A 22,579-nucleotide genomic window follows, 5' to 3' on the forward strand; every position below is an offset into this window, starting at 1 on the left:
TCTGCCCCCACCAACACAGACATACCACCATGCCTGCCCCCACCAACACAGAGACATACCACCATGTCTGCCCCCACCAACACAGACTGATACATACCACCATGTCTGCCCCCACCAACACAGAGACATACCACCATGCCTGCCCCCACCAACACAGAGACATACCACCATGCCTGCCCCCACCAACACAGAGACATACCACCATGTCTGCCCCCACCAACACAGAGACATACCACCATGCCTGCCCCCACCAACACAGAGACATACCACCATGTCTGCCCCCACCAACACAGAGACATACCACCATGTCTGCCCCCACCAACACAGACATACCACCATGTCTGCCCCCACCAACACAGACTGAAACATACCACCATGCCTGCCCAAACCAACACAGATATACCACCATGTCTGCCCCCACCAACACAGACATACCACCATGTATGCCCCCACCAACAAAGACATACCACCATGTCTGCCCCCACCAACACAGACATACCACCATGTCTGCCCCCACCAACACAGACTGAAACATACCACCATGTCTGCCCCCACCAACACAGACTGAAACATACCACCATGTCTGCCCCCACCAACACAGACATACCACCATGTCTGCCCCCACCAACACAGAGACATACCACCATGTCTGCCCCCACCAACACAGAGACATACCACCATGCCTGCCCCCACCAACACAGAGACATACCACCATGTCTGCCCCCACCAACACAGACTGAAACATAACACCATGCCTGCCCCCACCAACACAGACATACCACCATGCCTGCCCCCACCAACACAGACATACCACCATGTCTGCCCCCACCAACACAGACTGATACATACTACCATGTCTGCCCCCACCAACACAGACATACCACCATGTCTGCCCCCACCAACACAGAGACATACCACCATGTCTGCCCCCACCAACACAGAGACATACCACCATGCCTGCCCCCACCAACACAGAGACATCCCACCATGTCTGCCCCCACCAACACAGACTGAAACATACCACCATGCCTGCCCCCACCAACACAGACATACCACCATGCCTGCCCCCACCAACACAGACATACCACCATGTCTGCCCCCACCAACACAGACTGATACATACTACCATGTCTGCCCCCACCAACACAGACTGATACATACTACCATGTCTGCCCCCACCAACACAGAGACATACCACCATGTCTGCCCCCACCAACACAGACTGATACATACTACCATGTCTGCCCCCACCAACACAGAGACATACCACCATGTCTGCCCCCACCAACACAGACTGAAACATACCACCATGTCTGCCCCCACCAACACAGAGACATACCACCATGTCTGCCCCCACCAACACAGACTGAAACATACCACCATGTCTGCCCCCACCAACACAGAGACATACCACCATGTCTGCCCCCACCAACACAGAGACATACCACCATGTCTGCCCCCATCAACACAGAGACATACCACCATGTCTGCCCCCACCAACACAGACATACCACCATGTCTGCCCCCACCAACACAGAGACATACTACCATGTCTGCCCCCACCAACACAGACTGAAACATACCACCATGTCTGCCCCCACCAACACAGACTGAAACATACCACCATGTCTGCCCCCAACAACACAGAGACATACCACCATTTCTGCCCCCACCAACACAGACTGATACATACCACCATGTCTGCCCCCACCAATACAGAGACATACCACCATGTCTGCCCCCACCAACACAGAGACATACCACCATGTCTGCCCCCACCAACACAGACATACCACCATGTCTGCCCCCACCAACACAGACTGAAACATACTACCATGTCTGCCCCCACCAACACAGAGACATACCACCATGTCTGCCCCCACCAACACAGACTGAAACATACCACCATGCTTGCCCCCACCAACACAGACTGAAACATACTACCATGTCTGCCCCCACCAACACAGAGACATACCACCATGTCTGCCCCCACCAACACAGACTGAAACATACCACCATGCTTGCCCCCACCAACACAGACTGAAACATACTACCATGTCTGCCCCCACCAACACAGAGACATACCACCATGTCTGCCCCCACCAACACAGACTGAAACATACCACCATGCTTGCCCCCACCAACACAGACTGAAACATACTACCATGTCTGCCCCCACCAACACAGAGACATACCACCATGTCTGCCCCCACCAACACAGACTGAAACATACCACCATGCTTGCCCCCACCAACACAGACTGAAACATACTACCATGTCTGCCCCCACCAACACAGAGACATACCACCATGCCTGCCCCCACCAACACAGAGACATACCACCATGCCTGCCCCCACCAACACAGAGACATACTACCATGTCTGCCCCCACCAACACAGAGACATACCACCATGTCTGCCCCCACCAACACAGAGACATACCACAATGTCTGCCCCCACCAACACAGACATACCACCATGTCTGCCCCCACCAACACAGACATACCACCATGTCTGCCCCCACCAACACAGAGACATACCACCATGTCTGCCCCCACCAACACAGACTGAAACATACCACCATGCCTGCCCCCACCAACACAGACATACCACTATGTCTGCCCCCACCAACACAGACATACCACCATGTCTGCCCCCACCAACACAGACATACCACCATGTCTGCCCCCACCAACACAGACATACCACCATGTCTGCCCCCACCAACACAGACATACCACCATGTCTGCCCCCACCAACACAGACTGAAACATACCACCATGTCTGCCCCCACCAACACAGACTGAAACATACCACCATGCCTGCCCCCACCAACACAGAGACATACCACCATGTCTGCCCCCACCAACACAGACATACCACCATGTCTGCCCCCACCAACACTGAAACATACTACCATGTCTGCCCCCACCAACACTGAAACATACTACCATGTCTGCCCCCACCAACACAGACATACCACCATGTCTGCCCCCACCAACACAGACTGAAACATACTACCATGTCTGCCCCCACCAACACAGAGACATACCACCATGTCTGCCCCCACCAACACAGAGACATACCACCATGTCTGCCCCCACCAACACAGACTGAAACATACCACCATGCCTGCCCTCACCAACACAGACATACCACCATGTCTGCCCCCACCAACACAGAGACAACCACCATGCCTGCCCCCACCAACACAGAGACATACCACCATGTCTGCCCCCACCAAAACAGACTGAAACATACCACCATGCCTGCCCTCACCAACACAGACATACCACCATGTCTGCCCCCACCAACACAGACATACCACCATGCCTGCCCCCACCAACACAGACATACCACCATGTCTGCCCCCACCAACACAGACTGATACATACTACCATGTCTGCCCCCACCAACACAGAGACATACCACCATGTCTGCCCCCACCAACACAGACTGATACATACTACCATGTCTGCCCCCACCAACACAGAGACATACCACCATGTCTGCCCCCACCAACACAGACTGAAACATACCACCATGCCTGCCCTCACCAACACAGACATACCACCATGTCTGCCCCCACCAACACAGAGACATACCACCATGCCTGCCCCCACCAACACAGAGACATACCACCATGTCTGCCCCCACCAAAACAGACTGAAACATACCACCATGCCTGCCCTCACCAACACAGACATACCACCATGTCTGCCCCCACCAACACAGACATACCACCATGCCTGCCCCCACCAACACAGACATACCACCATGTCTGCCCCCACCAACACAGACTGATACATACTACCATGTCTGCCCCCACCAACACAGAGACATACCACCATGTCTGCCCCCACCAACACAGACTGATACATACTACCATGTCTGCCCCCACCAACACAGAGACATACCACCATGTCTGCCCCCACCAACACAGACTGAAACATACCACCATGTCTGCCCCCACCAACACAGAGACATACCACCATGTCTGCCCCCACCAACACAGACTGAAACATACCACCATGTCTGCCCCCACCAACACAGAGACATACCACCATGTCTGCCCCCACCAACACAGAGACATACCACTATGTCTGCCCCCACCAACACAGAGACATACCACCATGTCTGCCCCCACCAACACAGACTGAAACATACTACCATGTCTGCCCCCACCAACACAGAGACATACCACCATGCCTGCCCCCACCAACACAGAGACATACTACCATGTCTGCCCCCACCAACACAGAGACATACCACCATGTCTGCCCCCACCAACACAGACTGAAACATACCACCATGCTTGCCCCCACCAACACAGACTGAAACATACTACCATGTCTGCCCCCACCAACACAGAGACATACCACCATGTCTGCCCCCACCAACACAGACTGATACATACTACCATGTCTGCCCCCACCAACACAGAGACATACCACCATGTCTGCCCCCACCAACACAGACTGAAACATACCACCATGTCTGCCCCCACCAACACAGAGACATACCACCATGTCTGCCCCCACCAACACAGAGACATACCACCATGTCTGACCCCATCAACACAGAGACATACCACCATGTCTGCCCCCACCAACACAGACATACCACCATGTCTGCCCCCACCAACACAGACTGATACATACCACCATGTCTGCCCCCACCAACACAGACTGAAACATACCACCATGTCTGCCCCCACCAACACAGACTGAAACATACCACCATGCCTGCCCCCACCAACACAGAGACATACCACCATGTCTGCCCCCACCAACACAGACATACCACCATGTCTGCCCCCACCAACACTGAAACATACTACCATGTCTGCCCCCACCAACACTGAAACATACTACCATGTCTGCCCCCACCAACACAGACATACCACCATGTCTGCCCCCACCAACACAGACTGAAACATACCACCATGTCAGCCCCCACCAACACAGACACATACCACCATGTCTGCCCCCACCAACACAAAGACATACCACCATGTCTGCCCCCACCAACACAGACTGAAACATACCACCATGCCTGCCCTAACCAACACAGACATACCACCATGTCTGCCCCCACCAACACAGACATACCACCATGCCTGCCCCCACCAACACAGACATACCACCATGTCTGCCCCCACCAACACAGACTGATACATACTACCATGTCTGCCCCCACCAACACAGAGACATACCACCATGTCTGCCCCCACCAACACAGACTGATACATACTACCATGTCTGCCCCCACCAACACAGAGACATACCACCATGTCTGCCCCCACCAACACAGACTGAAACATACCACCATGCCTGCCCTCACCAACACAGACATACCACCATGTCTGCCCCCACCAACACAGAGACATACCACCATGCCTGCCCCCACCAACACAGAGACATACCACCATGTCTGCCCCCACCAAAACAGACTGAAACATACCACCATGCCTGCCCTCACCAACACAGACATACCACCATGTCTGCCCCCACCAACACAGACATACCACCATGCCTGCCCCCACCAACACAGACATACCACCATGTCTGCCCCCACCAACACAGACTGATACATACTACCATGTCTGCCCCCACCAACACAGAGACATACCACCATGTCTGCCCCCACCAACACAGACTGATACATACTACCATGTCTGCCCCCACCAACACAGAGACATACCACCATGTCTGCCCCCACCAACACAGACTGAAACATACCACCATGTCTGCCCCCACCAACACAGAGACATACCACCATGTCTGCCCCCACCAACACAGACTGAAACATACCACCATGTCTGCCCTCACCAACACAGAGACATACCACCATGTCTGCCCCCACCAACACAGAGACATACCACCATGTCTGCCCCCACCAACACAGAGACATACCACCATGTCTGCCCCCACCAACACAGACTGAAACATACTACCATGTCTGCCCCCACCAACACAGAGACATACCACCATGTCTGCCCCCACCAACACAGACTGAAACATACTACCATGTCTGCCCCCACCAACACAGAGACATACCACCATGCCTGCCCCCACCAACACAGAGACATACTACCATATCTGCCCCCACCAACACAGAGACATACCACCATGTCTGCCCCCACCAACACAGACTGAAACATACCACCATGCTTGCCCCCACCAACACAGACTGAAACATACTACCATGTCTGCCCCCACCAACACAGAGACATACAACCATGTCTGCCCCCACCAACACAGACTGATACATACTACCATGTCTGCCCCCACCAACACAGAGACATACCACCATGTCTGCCCCCACCAACACAGACTGAAACATACCACCATGTCTGCCCCCACCAACACAGAGACATACCACCATGTCTGCCCCCATCAACACAGAGACATACCACCATGTCTGCCCCCACCAACACAGACATACCACCATGTCTGCCCCCACCAACACAGACTGATACATACCACCATGTCTGCCCCCACCAACACAGACTGAAATATACCACCATGTCTGCCCCCACCAACACAGAGACATACCACCATGCCTGCCCCCACCAACACAGAGACATACCACCATGCCTGCCCCCACCAACACAGAGACATACCACCATGTCTGCCCCCACCAACACAGAGACATACCACCATGCCTGCCCCCACCAACACAGAGACATACCACCATGTCTGCCCCCACCAACACAGAGACATACCACCATGTCTGCCCCCACCAACACAGACATACCACCATGTCTGCCCCCACCAACACAGACTGAAACATACCACCATGCCTGCCCCCACCAACACAGATATACCACCATGTCTGCCCCCACCAACACAGACATACCACCATGTATGCCCCCACCAACACAGACATACCACCATGCCTGCCCCCACCAACACAGAGACATACCACCATGTCTGCCCCCACCAACACAGACTGAAACATACCACCATGCCTGCCCCCACCAACACAGACATACCACCATGCCTGCCCCCACCAACACAGACATACCACCATGTCTGCCCCCACCAACACAGACTGATACATACTACCATGTCTGCCCCCACCAACACAGACTGATACATACTACCATGTCTGCCCCCACCAACACAGAGACATACCACCATGTCTGCCCCCACCAACACAGACTGATACATACTACCATGTCTGCCCCCACCAACACAGAGACATACCACCATGTCTGCCCCCACCAACACAGACTGAAACATACCACCATGTCTGCCCCCACCAACACAGAGACATACCACCATGTCTGCCCCCACCAACACAGACTGAAACATACCACCATGTCTGCCCCCACCAACACAGAGACATACCACCATGTCTGCCCCCACCAACACAGACTGAAACATACCACCATGTCTGCCCCCACCAACACAGAGACATACCACCATGTCTGCCCCCATCAACACAGAGACATACCACCATGTCTGCCCCCACCAACACAGACATACCACCATGTCTGCCCCCACCAACACAGACTGATACATACCACCATGTCTGCCCCCACCAACACAGACTGAAATATACCACCATGTCTGCCCCCACCAACACAGAGACATACCACCATGCCTGCCCCCACCAACACAGAGACATACCACCATGCCTGCCCCCACCAACACAGAGACATACCACCATGTCTGCCCCCACCAACACAGAGACATACCACCATGCCTGCCCCCACCAACACAGAGACATACCACCATGTCTGCCCCCACCAACACAGAGACATACCACCATGTCTGCCCCCACCAACACAGACATACCACCATGTCTGCCCCCACCAACACAGACTGAAACATACCACCATGCCTGCCCCCACCAACACAGATATACCACCATGTCTGCCCCCACCAACACAGACATACCACCATGTATGCCCCCACCAACACAGACATACCACCATGCCTGCCCCCACCAACACAGAGACATACCACCATGTCTGCCCCCACCAACACAGACTGAAACATACCACCATGCCTGCCCCCACCAACACAGACATACCACCATGCCTGCCCCCACCAACACAGACATACCACCATGTCTGCCCCCACCAACACAGACTGATACATACTACCATGTCTGCCCCCACCAACACAGACTGATACATACTACCATGTCTGCCCCCACCAACACAGAGACATACCACCATGTCTGCCCCCACCAACACAGACTGATACATACTACCATGTCTGCCCCCACCAACACAGAGACATACCACCATGTCTGCCCCCACCAACACAGACTGAAACATACCACCATGTCTGCCCCCACCAACACAGAGACATACCACCATGTCTGCCCCCACCAACACAGACTGAAACATACCACCATGTCTGCCCCCACCAACACAGAGACATACCACCATGTCTGCCCCCACCAACACAGAGACATACCACCATGTCTGCCCCCATCAACACAGAGACATACCACCATGTCTGCCCCCACCAACACAGACATACCACCATGTCTGCCCCCACCAACACAGAGACATACTACCATGTCTGCCCCCACCAACACAGACTGAAACATACCACCATGTCTGCCCCCACCAACACAGACTGAAACATACCACCATGTCTGCCCCCAACAACACAGAGACATACCACCATGTCTGCCCCCACCAACACAGACTGATACATACCACCATGTCTGCCCCCACCAATACAGAAACATACCACCATGTCTGCCCCCACAAACACAGAGACATACCACCATGTCTGCCCCCACCAACACAGACATACCACCATGTCTGCCCCCACCAACACAGACTGAAACATACTACCATGTCTGCCCCCACCAACACAGAGACATACCACCATGTCTGCCCCCACCAACACAGAGACATACCACCATGCCTGCCCCCACCAACACAGAGACATACCACCATGTCTGCCCCCACCAACACAGACTGAAACATACCACCATGCCTGCCCCCACCAACACAGACATACCACCATGCCTGCCCCCACCAACACAGACATACCACCATGTCTGCCCCCACCAACACAGACTGATACATACTACCATGTCTGCCCCCACCAACACAGACATACCACCATGTCTGCCCCCACCAACACAGACTGAATCATACCACCATGCCTGCCCCCACCAACACAGAGACATACCACCATGTCTGCCCCCACCAACACAGAGACATACCACCATTTCTGCCCCCACCAACACAGACTGAAACATACCACCATGCCTGCCCCCACCAACACAGACATACCACCATGTCTGCCCCCACCAACACAGAGACATACCACCATGTCTGCCCCCACCAACACAGAGACATACCACCATGCCTGCCCCCACCAACACAGAGACATACCACCATGTCTGCCCCCACCAACACAGACTGAAACATACCACCATGCCTGCCCCCACCAACACAGACATACCACCATGCCTGCCCCCACCAACACAGACATACCACCATGTCTGCCCCCACCAACACAGACTGATACATACTACCATGTCTGCCCCCACCAACACAGACTGATACATACTACCATGTCTGCCCCCACCAACACAGAGACATACCACCATGTCTGCCCCCACCAACACAGACTGATACATACTACCATGTCTGCCCCCACCAACACAGAGACATACCACCATGTCTGCCCCCACCAACACAGACTGAAACATACCACCATGTCTGCCCCCACCAACACAGAGACATACCACCATGTCTGCCCCCACCAACACAGACTGAAACATACCACCATGTCTGCCCCCACCAACACAGAGACATACCACCATGTCTGCCCCCACCAACACAGAGACATACCACCATGTCTGCCCCCATCAACACAGAGACATACCACCATGTCTGCCCCCACCAACACAGACATACCACCATGTCTGCCCCCACCAACACAGAGACATACTACCATGTCTGCCCCCACCAACACAGACTGAAACATACCACCATGTCTGCCCCCACCAACACAGACTGAAACATACCACCATGTCTGCCCCCAACAACACAGAGACATACCACCATGTCTGCCCCCAGCAACACAGACTGATACATACCACCATGTCTGCCCCCACCAATACAGAAACATACCACCATGTCTGCCCCCACCAACACAGAGACATACCACCATGTCTGCCCCCACCAACACAGACATACCACCATGTCTGCCCCCACCAACACAGACTGAAACATACTACCATGTCTGCCCCCACCAACACAGAGACATACCACCATGTCTGCCCCCACCAACACAGACTGAAACATACCACCATGCTTGCCCCCACCAACACAGACTGAAACATACTACCATGTCTGCCCCCACCAACACAGAGACATACCACCATGTCTGCCCCCACCAACACAGACTGAAACATACCACCATGCTTGCCCCCACCAACACAGACTGAAACATACTACCATGTCTGCCCCCACCAACACAGAGACATACCACCATGTCTGCCCCCACCAACACAGACTGAAACATACCACCATGCTTGCCCCCACCAACACAGACTGAAACATACTACCATGTCTGCCCCCACCAACACAGAGACATACCACCATGTCTGCCCCCACCAACACAGACTGAAACATACCACCATGCTTGCCCCCACCAACACAGACTGAAACATACTACCATGTCTGCCCCCACCAACACAGAGACATACCACCATGCCTGCCCCCACCAACACAGAGACATACCACCATGCCTGCCCCCACCAACACAGAGACATACTACCATGTCTGCCCCCACCAACACAGAGACATACCACCATGTCTGCCCCCACCAACACAGAGACATACCACAATGTCTGCCCCCACCAACACAGACATACCACCATGTCTGCCCCCACCAACACAGACATACCACCATGTCTGCCCCCACCAACACAGAGACATACCACCATGTCTGCCCCCACCAACACAGACATACCACCATGTCTGCCCCCACCAACACAGACATACCACCATGTCTGCCCCCACCAACACAGAGACATACCACCATGTCTGCCCCCACCAACACAGACTGAAACATACCACCATGCCTGCCCCCACCAACACAGACATACCACTATGTCTGCCCCCACCAACACAGACATACCACCATGTCTGCCCCCACCAACACAGACATACCACCATGTCTGCCCCCACCAACACAGACATACCACCATGTCTGCCCCCACCAACACAGACATACCACCATGTCTGCCCCCACCAACACAGACTGAAACATACCACCATGCCTGCCCCCACCAACACAGAGACATACCACCATGTCTGCCCCCACCAACACAGACATACCACCATGTCTGCCCCCACCAACACTGAAACATACTACCATGTCTGCCCCCACCAACACTGAAACATACTACCATGTCTGCCCCCACCAACACAGACATACCACCATGTCTGCCCCCACCAACACAGACTGAAACATACCACCATGTCTGCCCCCACCAACACAGAGACATACCACCATGTCTGCCCCCACCAACACAGAGACATACCACCATGTCTGCCCCCACCAACACAGACTGAAACATACCACCATGCCTGCCCTCACCAACACAGACATACCACCATGTCTGCCCCCACCAACACAGAGACATACCACCATGCCTGCCCCCACCAACACAGAGACATACCACCATGTCTGCCCCCACCAAAACAGACTGAAACATACCACCATGCCTGCCCTCACCAACACAGACATACCACCATGTCTGCCCCCACCAACACAGACATACCACCATGCCTGCCCCCACCAACACAGACATACCACCATGTCTGCCCCCACCAACACAGACTGATACATACTACCATGTCTGCCCCCACCAACACAGAGACATACCACCATGTCTGCCCCCACCAACACAGACTGAAACATACCACCATGCTTGCCCCCACCAACACAGACTGAAACATACTACCATGTCTGCCCCCACCAACACAGAGACATACCACCATGTCTGCCCCCACCAACACAGACTGAAACATACCACCATGCTTGCCCCCACCAACACAGACTGAAACATACTACCATGTCTGCCCCCACCAACACAGAGACATACCACCATGCCTGCCCCCACCAACACAGAGACATACCACCATGCCTGCCCCCACCAACACAGAGACATACTACCATGTCTGCCCCCACCAACACAGAGACATACCACCATGTCTGCCCCCACCAACACAGAGACATACCACAATGTCTGCCCCCACCAACACAGACATACCACCATGTCTGCCCCCACCAACACAGACATACCACCATGTCTGCCCCCACCAACACAGAGACATACCACCATGTCTGCCCCCACCAACACAGACATACCACCATGTCTGCCCCCACCAACACAGACATACCACCATGTCTGCCCCCACCAACACGGAGACATACCACCATGTCTGCCCCCACCAACACAGACTGAAACATACCACCATGCCTGCCCCCACCAACACAGACATACCACTATGTCTGCCCCCACCAACACAGACATACCACCATGTCTGCCCCCACCAACACAGACATACCACCATGTCTGCCCCCACCAACACAGACATACCACCATGTCTGCCCCCACCAACACAGACATACCACCATGTCTGCCCCCACCAACACAGACTGAAACATACCACCATGCCTGCCCCCACCAACACAGAGACATACCACCATGTCTGCCCCCACCAACACAGACATACCACCATGTCTGCCCCCACCAACACTGAAACATACTACCATGTCTGCCCCCACCAACACTGAAACATACTACCATGTCTGCCCCCACCAACACAGACATACCACCATGTCTGCCCCCACCAACACAGACTGAAACATACCACCATGTCTGCCCCCACCAACACAGAGACATACCACCATGTCTGCCCCCACCAACACAGAGACATACCACCATGTCTGCCCCCACCAACACAGACTGAAACATACCACCATGCCTGCCCTCACCAACACAGACATACCACCATGTCTACCCCCACCAACACAGAGACATACCACCATGCCTGCCCCCACCAACACAGAGACATACCACCATGTCTGCCCCCACCAAAACAGACTGAAACATACCACCATGCCTGCCCTCACCAACACAGACATACCACCATGTCTGCCCCCACCAACACAGACATACCACCATGCCTGCCCCCACCAACACAGACATACCACCATGTCTGCCCCCACCAACACAGACTGATACATACTACCATGTCTGCCCCCACCAACACAGAGACATACCACCATGTCTGCCCCCACCAACACAGACTGATACATACTACCATGTCTGCCCCCACCAACACAGAGACATACCACCATGTCTGCCCCCACCAACACAGACTGAAACATACCACCATGCCTGCCCTCACCAACACAGACATACCACCATGTCTGCCCCCACCAACACAGAGACATACCACCATGCCTGCCCCCACCAACACAGAGACATACCACCATGTCTGCCCCCACCAAAACAGACTGAAACATAACACCATGCCTGCCCTCACCAACACAGACATACCACCATGTCTGCCCCCACCAACACAGACATACCACCATGCCTGCCCCCACCAACACAGACATACCACCATGTCTGCCCCCACCAACACAGACTGATACATACTACCATGTCTGCCCCCACCAACACAGAGACATACCACCATGTCTGCCCCCACCAACACAGACTGATACATACTACCATGTCTGCCCCCACCAACACAGAGACATACCACCATGTCTGCCCCCACCAACACAGACATACCACCATGTCTGCCCCCACCAACACTGAAACATACTACCATGTCTGCCCCCACCAACACTGAAACATACCACCATGTCTGCCCCCACCAACACAGACATACCACCATGTCTGCCCCCACCAACACAGACTGAAACATACCACCATGTCTGCCCCCACCAACACAGAGACATACCACCATGTCTGCCCCCACCAACACAGAGACATACCACCATGTCTGCCCCCACCAACACAGACTGAAACATACCACCATGCCTGCCCTCACCAACACAGACATACCACCATGTCTGCCCCCACCAACACAGAGACATACCACCATGCCTGCCCCCACCAACACAGAGACATACCACCATGTCTGCCCCCACCAAAACAGACTGAAACATACCACCATGCCTGCCCTCACCAACACAGACATACCACCATGTCTGCCCCCACCAACACAGACATACCACCATGCCTGCCCCCACCAACACAGAGACATACCACCATGTCTGCCCCCACCAAAACAGACTGAAACATACCACCATGCCTGCCCTCACCAACACAGACATACCACCATGTCTGCCCCCACCAACACAGACATACCACCATGCCTGCCCCCACCAACACAGACATACCACCATGTCTGCCCCCACCAACACAGACTGATACATACTACCATGTCTGCCCCCACCAACACAGAAACATACCACCATGTCTGCCCCCACCAACACAGACTGATACATACTACCATGTCTGCCCCCACCAACACAGAGACATACCACCATGTCTGCCCCCACCAACACAGACTGAAACATACCACCATGCCTGCCCTCACCAACACAGACATACCACCATGTCTGCCCCCACCAACACAGAGACATACCACCATGCCTGCCCCCACCAACACAGAGACATACCACCATGTCTGCCCCCACCAAAACAGACTGAAACATAACACCATGCCTGCCCTCACCAACACAGACATACCACCATGTCTGCCCCCACCAACACAGACTGATACATACTACCATGTCTGCCCCCACCAACACAGAGACATACCACCATGTCTGCCCCCACCAACACAGAGACATACTACCATGTCTGCCCCCACCAACACAGAGACATACCACCATGTCTGCCCCCACCAACACAGACTGAAACATACCACCATGTCTGCCCCCACCAACACAGAGACATACCACCATGTCTGCCCCCACCAACACAGACTGAAACATACCACCATGTCTGCCCCCACCAACACAGAGACATACTACCATGTCTGCCCCCACCAACACAGAGACATACTACCATGTCTGCCCCCACCAACACAGAGACATACCACCATGTCTGCCCCCACCAACACAGACTGAAACATACCACCATGTCTGCCCCCACCAACACAGAGACATACCACCATGTCTGCCCCCACCAACACAGACTGAAACATACCACCATGTCTGCCCCCACCAACACAGAGACATACCACCATGTCTGCCCCCACCAACACAGAGACATACCACCATGTCTGCCCCCACCAACACAGAGACATACCACCATGTCTGCCCCCACCAACACAGACTGAAACATACTACCATGTCTGCCCCCACCAACACAGAGACATACCACCATGTCTGCCCCCACCAACACAGACTGAAACATACTACCATGTCTGCCCCCACCAACACAGAGACATACCACCATGCCTGCCCCCACCAACACAGAGACATACTACCATGTCTGCCCCCACCAACACAGAGACATACCACCATGTCTGCCCCCACCAACACAGACTGAAACATACCACCATGCTTGCCCCCACCAACACAGACTGAAACATACTACCATGTCTGCCCCCACCAACACAGAGACATACCACCATGTCTGCCCCCACCAACACAGACTGAAACATACTACCATGTCTGCCCCCACCAACACAGAGACATACCACCATGTCTGCCCCCACCAACACAGACTGAAACATACCACCATGCTTGCCCCCACCAACACAGACTGAAACATACTACCATGTCTGCCCCCACCAACACAGAGACATACCACCATGCCTGCCCCCACCAACACAGAGACATACCACCATGCCTGCCCCCACCAACACAGAGACATACCACCATGTCTGCCCCCACCAACACAGACTGAAACATACCACCATGCTTGCCCCCACCAACACAGACTGAAACATACCACCATGTCTGCCCCCACCAACACAGAGACATACCACCATGCTTGCCGCCACCAACACAGAGACATACCACCATGTCTGCCCCCACCAACACAGACAGCACATGCCCCACCTGCAATAAAGTTAGTGGATCTTGGATGAATTAATTCACTCCTAACTCAGAAGTGGAAGTCATCATCGGATATGATGGTCTACCATAACGTACGTGTGTGTGTGTGAGTTGTTTGTCAAATCAAACAACATTTTACTCGTAGAAATTGGTCAAATGCTTGGTAAACAACAGGTGTAGAGTAACAGTGAAATGCTTGGTAAACAACAGGTGTAGAGTAACAGTGAAATGATTGGTAAGGTGTAGAGTAACAGTGAAATGATTGGTAAGGTGTAGAGTAACAGTGAAATGCTTGGTAAACAACAGGTGTAGAGTAACAGTGAAATGCTTCCTTACGGCCCTTCCCAACAATGCAGAGAAATAAAATAGAGAAATTATAGAAAAGTAGAAAACGTAAAAATAAAGTAATAATAAATACACAATGTGTAACTATAACTTGGCTATATACACGGGGTACCAGTACTGAGTTGTTGTGCAGGGGTACGAAATAATTGAGGTAGATTTGTAATTATAACTTAGAATAAAGTGAGAGATAATTAACAGCGGGTGTGTGATGAGTCAAAAACGTTTGCGCAAAAAGGGTCGCTGCAGATAGGTAAATAGTTTCCAAATAGCTACCCGGACTAACTGTGTATTTAGCAGTCTTATGGCTTGGGGATAGCAGAGAGAACAGTCTATGGCTTGGGGATAGCAGAGACAACAGTCGTATGGCTTGGGGATAGCAGAGAGAACAGTCTATGGCTTGGGGATAGCAGAGAGAACAGTCTATGGCTTGGGGATAGCAGAGAGAACAGTCTATGGCTTGGGGATAGCAGAGAGAACAGTCGTATGGCTTGGGGATAGCAGAGAGAACAGTCTATGGCTTGGGGATAGCAGAGACAACAGTCGTATGGCTTGGGGATAGCAGAGAGAACAGTCTATGGCTTGGGGATAGCAGAGAGAACAGTCTCATGGCTTGGGGATAGCAGAGACAACAGTATATGGCTTGGGGATAGCAGAGAGAACAGTCTATGGCTTGGGGATAGCAGAGAGAACAGTCTTATGGCTTGGGGATAGCAGAGAGAACAGTCTATGGCTTGGGGATAGCAGAGAGAACAGTCGTATGGCTTGGGGATAGCAGAGACAACAGTCTATGGCTTGGGGATAGCAGAGACAACAGTCTTATGGCTTGGGGATAGCAGAGAGAACAGTCTATGGCTTGGGGATAGCAGAGAGAACAGTCGTATGGCTTGGGGATAGCAGAGACAACAGTCTATGGCTTGGGGATAGCAGAGACAACAGTCTATGGCTTGGGGATAGCAGAGAGAACAGTCTATGGCTTGGGGATAGCAGAGAGAACAGTCTATGGCTTGGGGATAGCAGAGACAACAGTCTATGGCTTGGGGATAGCAGAGACAACAGTCTATGGCTTGGGGATAGCAGAGAGAACAGTCTATGGCTTGGGGATAGCAGAGAGAACAGTCTATGGCTTGGGGATAGCAGAGACAACAGTCTATGGCTTGGGGATAGCAGAGAGAACAGTCTATGGCTTGGGGATAGCAGAGAGAACAGTCTATGGCTTGGGGATAGCAGAGAGAACAGTCTATGGCTTGGGGATAGCAGAGAGAACAGTCTATGGCTTGGGGATAGCAGAGAGAACAGTCTATGGCTTGGGGATAGCAGAGAGAACAGTCTATGGCTTGGGGATAGCAGAGACAACAGTCGTATGGCTTGGGGATAGCAGAGAGAACAGTCTATGGCTTGGGGATAGCAGAGAGAACAGTCTATGGCTTGGGGATAGCAGAGAGAACAGTCTATGGCTTGGGGATAGCAGAGAGAACAGTCTATGGCTTGGGGATAGCAGAGAGAACAGTCGTATGGCTTGGGGATAGCAGAGAGAACAGTCTATGGCTTGGGGATAGCAGAGAGAACAGTCTATGGCTTGGGGATAGCAGAGACAACAGTCTTATGGCTTGGGGATAGCAGAGAGAACAGTCTATGGCTTGGGGATAGCAGAGAGAACAGTCGTATGGCTTGGGGATAGCAGAGAGAACAGTCTATGGCTTGGGGATAGCAGAGACAACAGTCTATGGCTTGGGGATAGCAGAGAGAACAGTCTATGGCTTGGGGATAGCAGAGAGAACAGTCGTATGGCTTGGGGATAGCAGAGACAACAGTCTTATGGCTTGGGGATAGCAGAGACAACAGTATATGGCTTGGGGATAGCAGAGACAACAGTCTTATAGCTTGGGGATAGCAGAGAGAACAGTCTATGGCTTGGGTGGCTGGAGTAATTTACATTTTTTGGGCCATTCCTCTGACCGCCTGGTATAGAGGTCCTGGATGGCAGGGAGTTCAACCCCAGTGATGTACTGGGGAGTACACATTACCCTCTGCAGCACCTTGCGGTCAGATGCAAAGCAGTTGCCGTACCAAGCGGTGATGCAGCCAGTCAAGATGCTTTCAATGGTGCAGCTGTATATCTTTTTGAGGATCTGAGGAGCCATGCCAAATCTGTTCAGCCTCCTGAGGGGGAAGAGGCATTGTTGTGCATGGACCATGATAGATCATTAGTAATGTGGGCACCGGGAAACTCTCAACCCACTCCACTACAGCCCTATCGATGTGAATGGGGGTGTGGTCAGCCCTTAATTTCCTGTAGTCAATGATCAGCTCCTTTGTTTGAGCGCCACACTGCCAGGTCTCTGACCTCCTCCCTATAGGCTGTCTCATCGTCGTCGGTGATCAAGCCTACCACCATTGTGTCGTCGGCAAACTTAATGATGGTGTTGGAGTCGTGCCTGGCCATGCAGTCATTAGTGAACAGGGAGTACAGGAGGGGAGTGAGCACACACCCCTGAGGGGCCCCCATGTTGAGGATCAGCGTGGCAGATGTGTTGTTGCCTACCGTTACCACCTGGGGGTGTCCTGTCAGGAAGTACAGGATCCAATTGCAGTGCTCAGTCCCACAGTCCTTAGCTTAGTGATGAGCTTGGAGGGCACATGGGTGTTGAACGCTGGGCTGTAGTCAATGAACAGCATACTTACTGTACATACATGTTCCTTTTGTCCAGGTTGGAAAGGGCAGTGTGGAGCGCAATAGAGATTGCGTCATCTGTGGACCTGTTGGGGCGGTATTTGAATTTGTGTAGGTCCAGGGTGATGGTGTTGATGTGAGCCATTACCAGCCTTTCAAAGCATTTCATGGCTACAGATGTGAGTGCTTCAGGATGATAGTCATTTAGACAGGTTACCTTGGTGGTCTTTGGCACAGGGACTATGGTGGTCTGAATCATGTGGGTATTACAGACTGGGTCAGGGAGAGGTTGAACATGTCAGTGAAGACACTTGCCAGCTGGTCAGTGCATGCTCGAAGTATGCATCCTGGTAATCTGTCTGGCCTTGTGTTAACCTGTTTAAGGTCTTACTCACATCGGCTACGGCGAACATGATCATACAGTCTTCCGGAACAACTGGTGTTCTCACGCATGGTTCAGTGTCACTTGCCTCGAAGTGAACATATCATATAACCAGCAGCATACCACCCTGCATACCACTGCTGGCTTGCTTCTGAAGCTAAGCAGGGTTGGTCCTGGTCAGTCCCTGGATGGGAGACCAGATGCTGCTGGAAGTGGTGTTGGAGGGCCAGTAGGAGGCACTCTTTCCTCTGGTCTAAACAAAGATCCCAATGCCCCAGGGCAGTGATTGGGGACACTACTCTGTGTAGGGTGCCGTCTTTCGGATGGGACGTTAAACGGGTGTCCTGACTCTCTGAGGTCATTAAAGATCCCATGGCACTTATCGTAAGAGTAGGGGTGTTAACCCCGGTGTCCTGGCTAAATTCCCAATCTGGCCCTCAACCATCACGGTCACCTAATAATCCCCAGTTTACAATTGGCTCATTCATCCCCTCCTCTCCCCTGTAACTATTCCCCAGGTCGTTGCTGCAAATGAGAACGTGTTCTCAGTCAACTTACCTGGTAAAATAATGGAAAAATAAATATAAGGCATTTAGCTCGTCTGGTAGGCTCGCGTCACTGTGAAGCTATCGGCTGGTTTTCCCTTTGTAATCTGTGATAGTTTGCAAGCCCTAACACATCCGACGAGCGTCAGAGCCGGTGTAGTAGGATTCAATTTAAATCCTGTATTGATGCTTTGCCTGTTTGATGGTTCATCGGAGGGCGTAGCAGGATTTCTTATAAGCATCCAGGTTAGTGTCCCGCTCCTTGAAAGCAGCAGCTCTAGCCTTTTGCTCAGTGCAGATGTTGCCTGTAATCCATTCTTCTGATTGGGACATATACGTATGGTCACTGTGGGGACAACGTCGTTGATGCACTTACTAATGAAGCCGGTGACTGATGTGGTGTATTCCTCAATGCTATTGGATAAATCCCGCAACATATCCCATTCTGTGCTAGCGAAACAGTCCTGTGTGTGTGTGTGTGTGTGTGTGTGTCTCGCTGGCTCTTGTTAAGGGCTGATAAGCTACAGTACAGTAGGCCCCTCTGTTCTCAGTAATAGTGGTTCTACAGACAAAGGCTCTTACACTGCAGCCAGGAGTGTGTGTGTGTGTGTGTGTGCGTGTATGTGTGTGCGTGTGTGTCATAACGAGGAGGGTAGTCCATCTCAACCCATCCAGTCATCCAGTGAACAGAGAGAGATGAGGGAGAAGAAGAGCGAGGGAGGAAGAGGCCAATTATTGTTCCTCAGTGTATTGGTTTGGCATCAGTGATTCACTCCTGTTATGCCAATAACGCTAGCCTCAATTTGAAGTTGGCAGAAAGAGAGGAACAGAGATAAAGAAAGAGGAGACAGAGATAAAGAAAGAGGAGACAGAGAGAGTGAGAAGAGGGTCAGAAAGAGTAGACAGAGAGAGTGAGAAGAGGGTCAGAAAGAGGAGACAGAGAGAGTGAGAAGAGGGTCAGAAAGAGGAGACAGAGAGAGTGAGAAGAGGGTCAGAAAGAGGAGACAGAGAGAGTGAGAAGAGGGTCAGAAAGAGGAGACAGAGAGAGCAGCCAAGCACAGAGTCAGCAGGTTATGACTTCATCTAGGTCAGACTGTGTGTGTGTGTGTGTGTGTGTGTGTGTGTGTGTGTGTGTGTGTGTGTGTGTGTGTGTGTGTGTGTGTGTGTGTGTGTGTGTGTGTGTGTGTGTGTGTGTGTGTGTGTGTGTGTGTGTGTGTGTGTGTGTGTGTGTGTGTGTGTGTGTGTGTGTGTCTCTCTCTTTCTCTCTCCTTGGGCAATGCCAGAGACAGACAGCCAAACCACTCCCTGTCTCCACCCTACTCATACACCTCCAGAGCGAAAGAGAGAGAGAGTGAGAGAGAGTGATAGAGAGAAAGAGAGAGAGCGAGTGATAGAGGGTGATAGATAGAGAGGGTGTGAGAGAGACAGAGAACACAGTGGATGGAATTAGCAGGATCTGTCTCTCTCTCTTTGTTCATATTTTGTTGACATTAATAATTGAGTGACCCTCTCACAGAGACAAGGTTCACTTCACACATTCAACCCCTCCACTACAGTGAGTGTGAGGGAGCGAGGTATGCTATGACAGTGAGGTCCAGTTTAAGGCACGGACGCACCGGTAGCTTTTGCCAGCGGAGAGTAAATAGCACCTCTGAACAGAGTGCCAGGCATAATTTGCAAACCAAGTGCAAACCGATTCTACATGTAGAATTGCACAAAAATGTTGGCAGTCAGCTGGTGGCCCTAAAACACACTGCGCTGAATGGACAGCAGACGAACGGCAGACCAACATTCGGGGAGGTGTGTGTGTGTGTGTGTGTGTGTGTGTGTGTGTGTGTGTGTGTGTGTGTGTGTGTGTGTGTGTGTGTGTGTGTGTGTGTGTGTGTGGTGTGTGTGTGGTGTGTGTGTGTGGTTCCTGAGGAACAGAGAGGGTGACAGTACATTACACACACACAGGTTTTTATAGTTATACTGTAGTTATCATCACAACATCACACTGCTGTAGTGACTGTATGAGTGATTCAGGGATGGACTGTGACTGCCAGGTCAAGACATAGCAGTAGTAGTGACACACAATACATTACATCCCTCTCTGCTCCTGGGCGCCTGGTGACCAACACTCTGACCCTCCCCAGCTGTGTGTTGCGTGCCCAGGCTTCCTGTGCCCTCTACCCAGGCCTCGGTGATTCACACTGGGCTGGGTCAGAGCTGGGAGTGGGGCGCTAATCTAGCCTCGGGCTGTTGGGGAGAGGGAGAAGGCTGGCTGACCCACTGACACTGTCATTGAATGAGTTAGTGCCACATCACAGGGCAAGGCGGCCAGGGGAGTATTGGAGGGTGGGAGGGAGGAGAGTCGAGTGTGTGTGTGTGTGTGTGTGTATGAGTGGCAGGACGGGGGATGGTGACAGCTATACGTCAAATAAGAACACTAGAGTGTCTCTTTGACCCCCCTCCCCCATAGCTTCCCTCTGTCTCTCTCTGATACACACACATCCTAAAGAGCCCAGCCACGTCCATCAAAGAGAGCCCAGCTATATCCATTAAAGAGA

The sequence above is a fragment of the Salvelinus alpinus genome, chromosome 2, assembly GCF_045679555.1.
Source record: "Salvelinus alpinus chromosome 2, SLU_Salpinus.1, whole genome shotgun sequence".
In the NCBI taxonomy this organism is placed as follows: domain Eukaryota; kingdom Metazoa; phylum Chordata; class Actinopteri; order Salmoniformes; family Salmonidae; genus Salvelinus; species Salvelinus alpinus.